The following is a 14,836-nucleotide window of genomic DNA, read 5'->3' on the forward strand; positions in this document are numbered from 1 at the left end:
AGAATTGAAGTAGAAACAGTCAGGTTAGTTTTGTTGTAGAGTTTTCACTGTTGTGGTGAAAACAAAATACATATGTATACATTTGCTGTAAATGACAAATTGTGTAATTTAGGCATTGTGCATATGCATTAGATGTTCCTCTATTTGCATTTAAAACTGGCATTGCACAATATAAACTGTGAAATTCAAGGTAATTATTTAATATTTCAGTTTTCCTTTAATAAACATTAAATAGCAATTAAATGCACTCTGACAAGGTGAGAGAGAAAACTGAAAAAAGGAAAAAGCTATTTAGGGCTTTCAATGACATTCCACCCTCCTCCCCACTACTTTTCATACAAATTATGTAGGTTCCCCTAGAAGTAGTAGAATAATTATCCATATAGATTCTTCCAGATCCTGTGCTCTGAAATATTAGGGTATAGGAATCCATGGAGCTGAAGGGGCTATACAAATAGGAATGGCAGCAGTTAGCAGGCACGTGTGGATGAATGCCTGAAGACCAGCTGGGCCTCTCTCCCAGCATCTGAACACTGTGATAGATCCCCAGGATCTGGACTGAGGCCTATGAAGGGGAAGATCCTCAAGACTGAGTTTAAAATACTGTGTAAGTTTCCAATTGCTGTTATAGCAAACTAGAGGCCCAGTGCACAAAATTTGTACACTCAGGGCGGGAGTCCCTCAGCCCAGCCTGAGCCCTCTTGCAGTCCAGAAGCCCTCAGGGATGTCTGACTGATGGCTTAGCACTGCCACAGAGCCACTGTGCTCACCAACCCTGAGCCCAGCTCAGGGCTTCTGGCTGAGTGTCGCTCCCCATGTGGGAGCACACTGACCATCAGGGAACAGCTCCTGCATTGAGTGTCTGCCCCCTGGTGTTCAGTGCGCATCATAGCAACCAGTCGTTCTGCAGTTTAGTCAATTTGCATATTAGCCTTTTATTATATAGGATTACCACATTGTCAACAATTTAAAACAACAAAAATCTGTTATCTTACAGTCTGGAAGTCAGAAGTCAAAAATGGGTCTGTGTTCCTTTGGAGACTCTAGAAGAAGATCTTGACTTTTCTAGGTTCTAGTGATCACCTATAATCCTTAGCTTGAAGTCCTTTCCTCCATCTTCAATGCAATGTAGTGTCTTCCCTCTCTGCTTCCATATTCACAGTGTCCTCTCTCATATAAGGACACTTATGATTACATAAGTTCCACCCAGATGATCCATGATCATCTTCCTATTTCAGGCTCCTTAATTTTATCACATCTACAAAGTCCCTTTTTTTGCCATATTAGGTAACAAGTTGCAGAGATTAGGACGTGGGTATCTTTGAAGAGCCATTATTCAGCCTACCACCCCTACCATCCAGTGGATTGAATGCTCAACATAAAAAGTAAGCTGAGTTACAACAAAATAAACTTATTTTGTAAACATACAGACTGAGACTCATACCCTCTACATTAAAGTAGGCAATGGAAGAAAATAAAACAATCATTAAAACGTCTATCAATGATAGTAGCAAGAAGAGAGTTTGCATTTAATAGCAGATGATTTCCCTCCCAGATTATTATTGTTAAAGGAACTGGGCAGTAGTTGCAAAGTGTATTTTTAAATAAAGCCTTTCTTTATTTAAAGAAAGCATAGTGAAGTTGAAGTTCTCAGTGGAGTAAATGTTGGCCAGAGCAGTCGTGTCTCATAAAAATGCACACATTTCTGTGAAGGAGATTTATATTCTGGTGACAAATTCATTGCCAATTTCAGAATCTAGTAGCAACTGGGAAGCATTTGTGTAATTGTATGCTGTAAGATTTCTTTCAATTCATGTTAAAAAAATATATTGCCCATGTAAATTCTACTTGAAAATGCCCAGGCGAGAGTAAAGAATTCCTAAAAGTTACCAATTCCATAAAAACTGTGAACATTTGATTGCTATAAGATACAGTGAGAAAAGTATGGTTGATTCTTAGTTAAGGGAGTGAAAACTCTGTGGGTAAAGGGTGAATAATTTAAGAAGTTTTTCCTGGTGGGACAAGGGGAACAGATTTTTTTTTTGCTCACCATCATGTAACAAGACCTCATTCTATCCTACTAACGTGAGTGCTTGTGGTTGTTTTAAAATAATGTTGTCAAGTGGTTGTCATTTGTCATCATGTCTGGGGCAAATCCAGAAAATGATGGTAGAAAATCAACTTTGAAACAAAAATAACGGCTACCTCTATGTGAACTTGAACTGCCCCATTGACTCACCCCTGTCCCCTGGCCTGCCTTACCGTGTACTCACACTCTCTCTCTCACTGGCATGTTTATTTCAGTGGTTCTCAATTTCAGCTCCACACTGGAATGGCCTGGAAGATACAAAAATACTGACGTCTGATATCTCCAGAGATTCTGGTTAAAGTGTCAGTGGGACGCAGGCATGAGTCTGTCTTCTTTTATTACAATTTTTTATTTTGGTATAATTCCACACTTACAAAAACTTTGCGATAATCTAAAAAATTCTCAGGTACCCTTCACCAAATTGCCCCAAATATAATTATTCTGGACCTCTTTAAGAGTAAGTGGCAGGTATGATGTTTTTGGGTGATTTTTTTTTTTTTTTTTTGGCCCTAACTACTCATGCATATTTCCCAAGGAATTCCCACCCATAACCACAGAACAGTTACTGAAATTCAGGATGCTAACAAGAGTACTATTGCATCTACATCCTGATTGAGATTTTTGCCGGTTGTTCCAATAACGTCCTGCATGGCAAAGAAAACCCAACACCGGGGTGGTGATTTTTTAAAGAGTTCCATGGTGACGCCAATGTGCAGCTGAAATTGGACCTCACACCTGCCATTAGCTTTAGCTGAAGGGTTACAAATTCTGGAAGATTCCTGGAGCATCCAGAGGAGGGTTTGTAGGGTAGCACCTGAGAGCTGGTGCCCAGATAGTAGAGACCTGGAGGCTCAGGCCCTGCAAGTGAGGCCCAAATGGCACCAGGGCCAGGCTATGAGGACTACACCCACAGAGGACCTGGTGGAGAGGCATACTCAGACCCTGAACTTCACCAGAAGTGAGTCTGTTCCTCTGTTTCCTTCTGACACCCACATACAGGATTGCCAGTCCATGTTGTTGCCTTTGCTAAGCAATTTGGATCTACTGCTTTTGTTAGTAAATTATCCTCTAACAGTAACATCCTCTGACTACTGAATTAAAGCTGATAAAGAATGACAGACTCTATTGCATGGGGCATCTCTATGAGTAATAAATGGGGTTCTTTTCTTTCCCCTGGGAAACTAAATTGTACCAGTCTAGTCTCAGTAATGAACAGTATTATGAGTCCTACTCCATAGGAAGTACATAAAACCTGCTTCGGATGATGGATTTTATATCTCCAATGAGGGTTAAACATTGTATTTAAAGCTCTTACCATGCTGCTTGAATTCCGTGTTACATTTTAGAGTTTAAAAAAATGCCTTAGTACAAAAATAGAAGGGGGAAAAAAATCCCACATGATTTCACACTTTCCCAGGGTCAAGGCAGTAATATACAAATCAGAGAGGGAAAGAAAATTGCATTTAAATATAGCATATTCTAAGTGAGAATTTTGACTTTTATTTTGAGCTTTATGTAAGTGGTATAATTATGCTGGGCAAATATACATGATGTAATTTTTATGTAAAGAATACATGGGGGTTGGGAGTGCAAAGGGCCTAATGAATGGAAGATGGAAGATGACTTGCCTTCTGGTGGTGGGCGCACAATGCAATATAGAGATCTTGTAACAGAAATCTACTGCTGAAACCAATATGATCCTGCCACGCCAATAAATTCAATTTAAAAAATATGTAAGCTGAAACTGGTTTGGCTCAGTGGATAGAGCATCAGCCTGTAGACTGAAAGGTTCCTGGATTGATTCCAGTCAAGGGCATGTACCTTGGTTGCGGGCACATCCCCAGTGGGGAGTATGCGGGAGGCAGCTGATCGATGTTACTTCCTCACTGATGTTTCTAACTTTCTATCCCTCTCCCTTTCTCTATGTAAAAAATCAATAAAAATATATTTTAAAAAAATAAATAAAAAATATGTAAGAACTTGTCTATAGTTTTGCTCTCTGCAGTGTCAGTTACCTGCAGTCAAGCATGGTCTGAAGATATTAAATGAGCTCTTTCTCTGCCATCGATGTGCATGCGTTCGCCTCTCCTTCACCATGTCTTCCCACAAGACTTTCAGGATCAAGAGGTTTTTGGCCAAGAAACAAAAGCAGAATTGGCCCATTCCCTAATGGATTCAGATGAAAACTGGTAATAAAATCCAGGTACAAATCGAAGAGGAGACATTGGAGAAGAACCAAACTGGGCCTATGAGAAATCACACATGGAGATGACTCACATATTTATGCTGTATCCAGGTTGCCTACACTTTTAAATGACTGAAAAGATGCTACTTTCTGGACAGTTGGGGCATTTTAATTGGAGAATTAATGGACTTGTGACTTTGATCTGTTGATTCTCCCTCCCTGCTTGCAACAATAGGATGGTTCAGTAATAAATGTGTGAGACTCTTTTAAAAAAATTAAATGAAAAATTCTAGAAATTCACAAATTTGAATTGTGGGCCTTTCTTGAGTAGTGTGATGAAATCATGAACCATCCTGTTTCATCCTACCCAGGACACGAATCCCTCCTTTGTCAGCATCTCCACGTGGCATCCACCCCTCACCCATTAGTCACTTCGTAGCTATCTAGGTTATCAGATGGACCGTGGTGGTATCGTGATGCTTGTGTTCAATCAAGTAACCTTTACTTTACCTGATTAGTGGCCCCAAGTGTGGAAGTGGAGATGCTGGCAATTTGGATATACCACGAAGAAGCTGTAAGGTGCTTCCTCTAAATGAAAATGTATGTAAAAGAAAAACAGTGTCTATAGGATTCATTACTATTGGCAGGTTCAGGCATCCTGCGACATGTCCCCTTTGAATAAGGGAAGGACTACTCTGAGTGGCTTGAGAGATCTGTGCAGAACAAAATTTGTAAAATGAGAAATATGGTTTAGGACTTTTAAAATAATAATTAGTTTGCAATGTGAATAAAATGTGTAGTTTCTTTTAGAAAGTAAAGACAATATAATTTGCAAATTGCTTTCATAATGAGTCCATTTATAATGAATATAAGTCACTACTCCATTTTCTTCATGAATGCATAAATGAGTTTAATGAATCACATTTACATTAATATTCTATAAATATATGGAACCATAGAACTAAATTGAAATATTCCATATGGTAGAATTGAACTGAAGTGGTCTCTGAAAACGTTTAGGTTTTAGTATGCAGATTTAAAAAATTGATTTTTCATTATATTTTTAAATATATTCTTGCCCTTGCTGGTATTTTCTGGGTTTGGGGTCACTCCCCATCCCCCAGTTGGGGCACATGCAGGAGCCAACAGTTGATGCCTCTCTCTCTCTCTCTCTCTCCCTCTCCTTCTCTCTCTCCTTTCCCCCCTTTTCTCCCTCCCTCCATTCCACTCTTTCTGAAAAGCATTGGATAAATTATCTTCTGGTGATGATTAACATAAGTAAATAAATGGAAATTGCTGGTGTTGAATAACAAAGAAAAAGCTATCTATCTTTAACACAGAGCAGGGTCAAAAATGTTTCCATAGACAATAGCAATTGTTTGGTATTATATTTCTCTTACATCCTATATAGTATGATTCATCCATCCATGCCACAAATATTTATTGAAACTCACTATTTACCACCCATATATGAGGAATGGTGCTTACAGAATTGCAGGTGAGAGGTTAGAGGCCAGTTGGTCAGATGATCTTCAGAGCATGCCCATGGCTTAGGGAGATTAGATGTGTAGCATGATGCCCTAGTGAAGATTAAATTTGTGATCGTTTTATTCCACTCCATGGAAGGTGCCAGGAAGTTTTCTCTATCAGAAAATGATAAAATTCAACTTTGATGGATTGAGGATAATTTCTAATCGCATTCTCTGTGCCCATCCAACCTCACCTATACGCTCTCCCTCAGAAGCATAGGACATCTGGAAAAGGGAGGGATGGTAGCTATATTGCATGGACATGTACTTTAATTATATATTTTTATGTTTATAATTCTAAAAATAGAAGTTTCTAGACAACAGGAAGAGGATAGGGAGAATGGTGTGATGTTTGTGTTTTGAAAGTTATGGTAGCTTACATAGGTTGTCATCTCATGGGGGTGGTGTGTATGCTCAAGGAAGACTGCTACGCACAGGTCTAAAGCTCCTGCCCAGGATAAAGGCCATAGCCTTCTCGTGGCCCAGCACTTCTTAACGGGGATGGTTTTGCCCTAAGGGAACACTTAGAAATATCTGGAGACATTTGTGATGGTAAAGACTGCAGAGAGTAGTGTTACTGACAAGAAGTTGGTGGAGGTCAGGGTTGCTACTAAACATCCTGCAATTCACCAGAGAGCCCCACAACAAAAAAATGTTCAATATGTCAAAAGTGTGAAAGTTGAAAGGCCCTGTTATAAACTGACAGCTTAAGCATAGTGCTGTAACAATAGGATGTTCTCAAAAATTACTTATTGATTGCATCAATTAATGCATGAGTGAGTAAATGGCTAAGTTTTTGAAAGTGATGATTTCTCAAGTCAATACTGTATTCAACTCTATGTCAAGTTGAACTGGTGGTACTGACTGAAAATTGGCATAGGGAGGTGACAAGAGAAAAGTACTTTTTTTTTCCTACAGAGTACTACTATCCTATTTGCTGGATATTTAATCCATTTTAAAGAATATTTACTATTAAATACATATTTCTTGAGCACCTACTAAATGTCAGATACAATTCCAGAGGGAGAGACTGGCATGTTTTCATGGACACACTCACAGACACATATATGAATATTTATGTGAACCTGGAACATACATACCAATTTCATAACAAAGTTAGTTCTAGAGAATGGTCTAGGATTTGGGGTTTTGGTCAAGGAAGATTTTATCTATAATGTTTGAATATTTTTTACAACAATGTACTTCTGCATATTTGCATCACTAAAACTTAAACATTAATTCCAGAAGACCAGTATTATTTGCTTTAAAACTATGTATATAATTTATTTTTGGTTAACATTTTTTTCAATACTTTATTATAAGCATTTTCAAATATACAGAGAAACTGAAAGAATTATATAATGAATACCCAGATATCCACCCCCTAGTTTCACATACATATTTTAATATCCTTGACTTTGTCACATATCCCTCCATGCCTTGTCCATCCATCAATATATCATATATTTTTAATATATTTCAAAGTAAGTTGAGTGCATCAGTGCACTTCTCTCTACTCCAGTCTGCATATCATTGACTAGAACTTAGTATTTATTATTCAAATGTACTTTTTAATACTATCTTGTTATGCAACACAATATGCCGGAAATATAAGCATGAGTTTCATTTTATAGGTCAGCCACTGATTTCCTTATGTAACTGGTTCAAGCAAGATCCATGTAGAAGTCTGACCTTTAAACAGTGATTGCTTTAATATTTTTCTTTAAGGGATACACCTTAAGGAACTCTTATTAATAAAAGGATCAGTTAATAGAGCCCTTATTCATGTTATCTAACAATAAAGTTCCACTACAAACTGAAAAAAAAAAGAGTAGGCTCCAGAAAGCACTGCATTGAGTGTTCTCTGTGACCGAAAATCCAGCCACACTTGGATTTTGGTAGCCTTTCTAGAATGCACGAAAGGCCTTATGCAGGGGAGGGGAGAAACCTTATCTCTTTTGTTAATAATTTTTCCCCAGAGCACAGTTCAGTGACTGGCACATAATAGATCCTCAATAAATATTCATTAAATGAATGAATGGTTGAGTGAATATTTTGTGTATAGATGGCATGCAGTAGGTTGTTTGTGAAACTGATTAATAAACCTGAAGGTCTGAAGAAAGGGCAGGACCGGGGTGACTTCTGGCATTAGCAGAGAGTCTTTCATCCAATTTTACCTCTTTTAAGACATCAATGCACAGAACATTATGAATAAAATTTGAAAACTAATTTAATATCTTCATGATAAAGACAAAGCTACAAAGGCTCACCATAATTACCTGGGGGAAAATATTGGTTAGTTGTCTACAAAGACCATAAAAATTAATTGAATGTAGTATATAAACTTACCATGTTCTTTAAGTATGGTATTGATTTATATTAGAAAGAATTATAATGAGATAATCTTGATATTTTGTAAAAGTCATGTAAAAAATATGTTTTTCATTACTGTTTTTGGTTATTTGTGCTTTCTCTTTTGTTCTTGGTTAATCTTGTCCTAGATATAGAAAGCATGTTAATCCTTTCAAGAAGAAAAATTTGGCTTTAGTGATTCCCTTTATTCTTTTTGTTTTCTATGTTGCTACTTTCTGCTCTTATAGTTGTTATTTTTCCATCTATGATTTGATATACTATTCTTCATACTCCTTATTTTTACTTATTTTGTCATACATATGTATCTTTAAATGTTGTTGAAAGTTTCACATATGTCCCTTTTTCCATCCCATTGACCTCTTCTAGCCTGCCCCTGCATCCTACACCAGGCCTTCACCACTCTATTGTCTGTGTCCATGGGTTATACATATATGCATACATGTTCTTTGGTTGATATCTTCCCAGCCCCACCCTACCTTCCCTCTGAGATTCAACAGTCTTATTCATGCTTCTATGTCTCTGGATCTGTTTTGGTCATTGGATTCCACATATGAGCGAGATCATGTGATAGATTCCACATATGAGTGAAATCACGTGATACTTGTTTTTCTCTGACTGGAAGTAGATAAAGTATTCTGAGTTCATGATGTTTGGTCTCCCCCTCCCCTTCCCCCTCCCTCCGCCGCCTCCCTTCCCCTAGACATCACTTTGTAACAGTGGTTTTCAACCTGGGGTGATTTTGTCCTATCCCAGGGGGCATGTGGAAATATCTGTAGACATTATTTATGTTACTAGAAGCCAGCATCTTACAATGCACAGGACAGCACCCTCCCCCTCCCAGAAATATTATCCACTCATAAATGTCAATTGTGTTAAGGTTGGAAAAAAACCTACTTTAGAGCTCTATAAGGTTTGAAATATAACATTTTGTTGTAATTCGGTTAAAAAAAACTTTCTAATTTCCATTTTGATTACTTCTTTAATCATGTGTGATTTATAATCGTTAAGCTTTAATTTATAACCATATGGGAGTTTTCTCCTCTTATTTGACTGACTGAAGCTTTTAATTTTCTGCTTAAATGAATTGTGATAAGAAAACATTCTCTCTGTATTTTCAGCCCTTTGAATTTTCTTGGGACTGAATTTGTCGCCCAGTAAATGACTGTGTAAATGTTCAGTTTGTCTTTGAAAAGAAAATGCTTCTGTAGGTGTTGGGTGAAATACTCTGTATACATTAGATTGATTTTAATGATTATGCTAGAGGCCTGATGCACAAAACTCATGCAAGGGGCTCGGCTCTTGCAGCCCTGTCTGCCTCAGGGCCCTCACAGCTCCTGGCCCTGCAGCTGCTCCTTCCCCCCTCCCCCCGCCCCATTGGTTGTTCTGGAAAGTCATTCCACCTTTCCGTCTAATTAGCATTTTACCTCTTTATTATATAGGATTATTGATAGTTTTGGTGCATGTCTGAAAAGTTACAAAAACTATTTTAAAATCTTCTATTATGATTGTGAAGTTATCTTCTCATTTTATTTCTCTCAGATCTTTATACATTTAGAAAATGACTTTAGGTATATAAAAATATAGAATTGTTATTTCTTCCTGGTGAATAATCATTATGAAAAAAACCATGAATAGAGATGATCTATGACTAATGATCTTTTATTGGCTTAAAGTTTACTTTGATGTTTTAAAAGATGTACAGTATTTCTTTTCAAACACTTACTCAAGAAAATCTAACCTGCATCCTTTACTAATCAACACTTAATGATAGCTTGCTCCTATACTTGATCTGGACAGTAAAAAAACCTTGGTATACTTTAATTTTATGGTTCTTTCTTCTGACTATTATTTTTGACTATTTTAATTGTATATTTTATTTTATACAAATACCATTTTATTACTGTTTATACTGTCATATTTTTCTTAATTTTACTGGAATATTCATCATTTTGCTTGATTTTTATTTTTTTTCTATACCTTCTATCTCTAACTTGCAATTACAGTTACTTTTGCCCTCTATTTTTAACTTAGTAAATTTACTACCTATTATTTTCACTTTTTCTTTCTTTTCTGTTTTCTTTAATGTTGATCTACTGGCAATACATTATTTTAGTGTTTGTTTGATGAATTAAGAAAAGTTACCAATAATATCAAAATATATTTTTTCTGTGTTTAAAATTCTAGTTTGATAGATTTGTTGGGGGCAGGTATATTGAAAATATTCTAATATGTTCTGATTTCCATTGTAGCTGTCAATCTGACCACTATTTTTCTTAAGTTTTTTTTTTTCTTAGCCTGATTTTTATCATTTCTGAGGTTTGACTATGCTGTGTCTTTGTACATATGTCCTGTTATTTATCCTCTTTGAAATTTATTGGGCTTTCTAAATAGCATTTTTGCCTATGAACAAATCTGGAAGGTTCTCAGCCATTATCTTTTCAATTGTGCCTCTTTGACATTGTCTCTCATCTTCTGGAATATGTTTTTATCCCTTCTCAATACAGCTTCCATGCCTCATTATATCTCTTATTTTCTTTCTTTTGGAATTTCTCTAGATCTCTGTTCTAATTCACTAATATCTTTATGTTTGTCTTACTTGCTATTTAGTTTTAAATCTGAATCACTTTAATTTTCAAAAGTTCTATTTGCTTTATTCTCAAATACTTTTAAAAATAAAAATCTTGTTCTTTGCTCATGTCTTCCTGCCTATCTCTGATGCTTTCAAATGCATTCAACATACTTTTTTACATTCCACAATTCCAACATTCCATGTATTTCAAGCTTTATTCTGAAGTCTGTAGATTTCTTCAGGCACTCACAGTAAAGTGGAAATAGTTTTGAGACAAGAATACAAATGTTAATCCATCCACAGGGGATTTCAATGTGTTATAATATCATTATCTGAAGGCACTACCAACTGGGGACCACTGCAAATTAAATTTGCACGTGAGGCTTTTTGTCCTGTACATGTAGCAGGAATTTCAGCTTTCAAGTGGTGTGAAGGTTAGCTTGAAAAATGAATTTCCTTGGAAAATAATAAAAGTTAGCTACTGGCCCCTACTGGCAAGACACAAGACCTGGGAAAGAAACAGCAGTGTGTTCACAGGGGCTTATGTTTTAATCAGCAATGTCAAAGTATGATATTTAAACAGCACTAGCTTCAAACTACTATCTCTTTACATTCTACCATCTCCTCTGTCATACTTTCCTTCCCACTGGTTGATGTTGGAGTTGCCTCAGGCTTTCTGGGTTTTGAGTAAGAATTTAGTTGGCAATGTAATATTTTTACTGCAATGTGGAAGGGCATTTTGGAATGCTTTAGCAATGTAGGTCATTAATTATAGGCTTTTTCAGATACATTTTTGTCATCTTTTTATATTTATTGATTTTTTACAGAGAGGAAGGGAGAGGGATAGAAAGCTAGAAACATCTATGAGAGAGAAACATTGATCAGCTGCCTCTGTACATCCCCTACCAGGGATGTGCCCGCAACTAATGTACATGCCCTTGGCCAGAATCGAACCTGGGACTTTTCAATCCGCAGATGGACATTCTATAATATCCACTGAGCCAAATCGGTTTTCAGCTATACTTTGACATCTTAAAATCTATTTCCTAAAAACTGAGAGAGAATTCAGATTTTAAAAAATTGAATTTGAAACAATAGCAATAAAGATCGTCAATGATATCAAGAGAAATTATCCTGGCATCAAAAAGTAAATTCTAATAACAAATTTATCATACCCAGAGCAATATTTCATTAAGAGTAAGAGACATCTCAAATAGAAGTAGCAAATAGAATCGATTGTTTTACAATCCAACTGATGAAAGGAGGTGAGACATATAAATATGTTGAAAAAAGTTTATGCTGATTTGACAAGAGATATTAACATTGAAGATGAAAACATAAAACTCATAATACATCAGTTTAATAAGAACATCTATTATTTCATGTATATCATCAATTCAAGCATGTTTAAGATTGGCCACTTTATAAGAAAATGTAAAAACAAACAAACAAAAAAACAACAACAAAAAAACCCCCTGAAACTTTCCAGCTCACAAATGAAGAAAATATACAGATTTTGTCACATTTAATAATATTAAAATTTTTCATCTTACCAATAATGAATTGGGAAGCAGAAGGAGTCTTTTTAAAAAATTAACTTAAAAAGATAGTTTTTTATTGAACCTGCTGGAAAAGAATAAATTATCTTTTTTATCCCTTTAATAGAATTAATACAACAAAACTTCTGTCATGTAAAGAGGTGATCAAGGAATTACAGCCAAAAAACCATTGGAAACCATCAGTGACATACTGTGTTAGGCAGTTTTTTAATAGAACATGTTATGTCCCTCTGGATTTTCTGAGTTTTGACAGCTTTTTCAAATTTATACCTAATTATGATTATTTTTATTCTAAGTAGATATTTTTAATACTGACCCTTATATTAATAATCTCGTATTCATTTTGGTAAAGAGGTCTCCTTGCACAACTTGCTGAAATTTTGGATTCCAGAAATTCTGGGTCCACCTGGCTGGCTTGTCATGAATCTTCAGGGAAGAGTAATTTTTCTGTATGCACAGGGCCAATGTATGACAGGCAAGCACCTTGCTGTCACCCTCTGTGTTGTGTATTTATTCTCACTGAGATGAGCCCTTTGGGGTTCCTGCTTAGGCCTCTTGCTTCAAACTACTGTCTCTTTACATTCCAACATCTCCTCTGTCTCATGGATCATCACCAAATACCAGAGGTCCAAGGTCACCAGGGTTCTATAGAACTCAAAAGTGGCCCTGGGTGCTTACTTACATCCCTGATTTCCCACCTAGCTAATCCACTTCCTCCCTTCCTTCTCTTTTTTTTTTCTCTCTTAATGTCTGTTGATTCCTTTCTTTCTTGCCAGTTCATACGTTTTTAAAAATTTTAAACACCTCCTCCCCCAAAAAATTTTAGTTTCTTTTAGTGAAAGGAACTTTTAAATATTTAACCCAAATAGCCTTCCAGAAATTAAAATACCTGCACATCCTTTGTCCAAAATTATATATAAGATGTTTACTTGATTTTAACCTGAATTGACAGGAATATTTTTATGGATACTTTACAATCTCTTTCTCTGTAAGGTATTACAATTACAATGTGCACTGTAGATTTTCCTTCCCTCTAAAGACAATATTTAGTATCAGTTGTCATTTACTTCATGACCTTTACATAATAGTGATCGTCCGTTTTTGTAATATGCCAAAGTTCTGGCTTTCAATCACTTCTCAGCCACCAGCAACCTGCTGAAGTTAAATGGGTCAGGCCCTTGATCTAATTTCAGATATGAGTCACTAAAAATATTCAAGTTGATGAATAATAATACCACTCATGCCCACATTGAGAAAGCCTTTGGCAAGCTGCTTCGTTCTCACCAGCTATTATGGAAAGAGATCAAGGCAGGGGAAGCTGCTTTCTCCCTGGCCCCAACTTCTACCCCAGGGCTGTGGAAGAGGTTGCTGCAATAACTGTGGCATTTAGGAACACACACACACACACACACACACACACACACACACACACTCACACACACTCACACACAGAATAGAAAGGTGGGGAAAAAGTGAACCAGATCCAAGAAGAATTAAGCTTCACCTTTCTTACCTCTCAAAGATAGGCTGCAGAAAAACTAGAACCTCCTCAATCATCTTACTATTTCATAGGTTGGGAAAGGTACTTAGATTGTGTTGAGCATCCAAATCAAACAATAAAACAGTTTCCCCTAAGGGGTTGCTTCAATGATCTGAAAACTCACTGTGTCTGCTTCCCAGTTTATTTTAATAGTGCCTGGGTCATTAAAAGCACCAGCTCTGCTTATATTTCATGCCCAGCACAAAGGACCCGAGGCAATTGCCTGTCAGTTTGCATCCACTCTTTCGCCTTACTTTATATTTTTGTTCATAAACTGTGAAGAATAAGTGTACTCGACAATTTCTGAAAAGTACAGTAATTCCCTTATCCAAGGAGCATACATCCCAAGACCATAGTAGATGCCTGAAAGTGTAGACAGTACCAAAACATATATATATATATATATTGGGTCGGCAGCTAAGTAATTGCGGATTTTTTAAAGAAAATCAAAGACAATTTTTTCATGGAACTAAATAACTTTATTCTGTAATGTATTGCCCATTTTGATCAATGACCTTTTGCCATCTTTCAGGCAGCATCATAATCCCACGTTCAAAAAACTTCTGGTTTTTATTAGCAAAAAACTGAATCAGGTACGATTTGACATCATCATCATTATTGAAATTTTTACCATTCAAGGAGTTTTGTAAAGATCGAAACAAAAAGTAATCAGATGGTGCAAGGTCAGGACTATATGGTGGATGTGGCAAAACATCCCAACCAAGCTCCATTAATTTTTGCCGAGTGACCAAAGATGTGTGTGGCCTTGCATTGTCATGATGGAATACAACACCTTTTCGATTTGTCAATTCGGGCCGCTTTTCTTCAACTGCATTGTTTAATTTCGTTAGTTGTTCAATGTAGACATCAGAATTGATCGTTCGGTTGGGTGGTAAGAGTTCAAAGTAGACAATTCCTTTGTAATCCCACCAAACTGATAACAAAACCTTCTTTTGATGAATATCAGCTTTTGATGTTGTTTGAGTTGGTTC

At 36.5% G+C, this 14,836-nt stretch overlaps 1 pseudogene across 1 annotated transcript; it reads left to right on the plus strand.

Annotated features, from left to right (window-relative positions):
* The first annotated feature begins 4,184 nt into the window (after window positions 1-4,184).
* LOC311632183 (large ribosomal subunit protein eL39-like) lies at window positions 4,185-4,341 on the plus strand (annotated as a pseudogene). Its single transcript has one exon. The product of its transcript is annotated as a large ribosomal subunit protein eL39-like (transcript).
* Window positions 4,342-14,836: the final 10,495 nt, after the last annotated feature.

The sequence above is a fragment of the Pipistrellus hanaki genome, assembly GCF_964339955.1.
Source record: "Pipistrellus hanaki genome assembly, chromosome: 13".
NCBI lineage: Eukaryota > Metazoa > Chordata > Mammalia > Chiroptera > Vespertilionidae > Pipistrellus > Pipistrellus hanaki.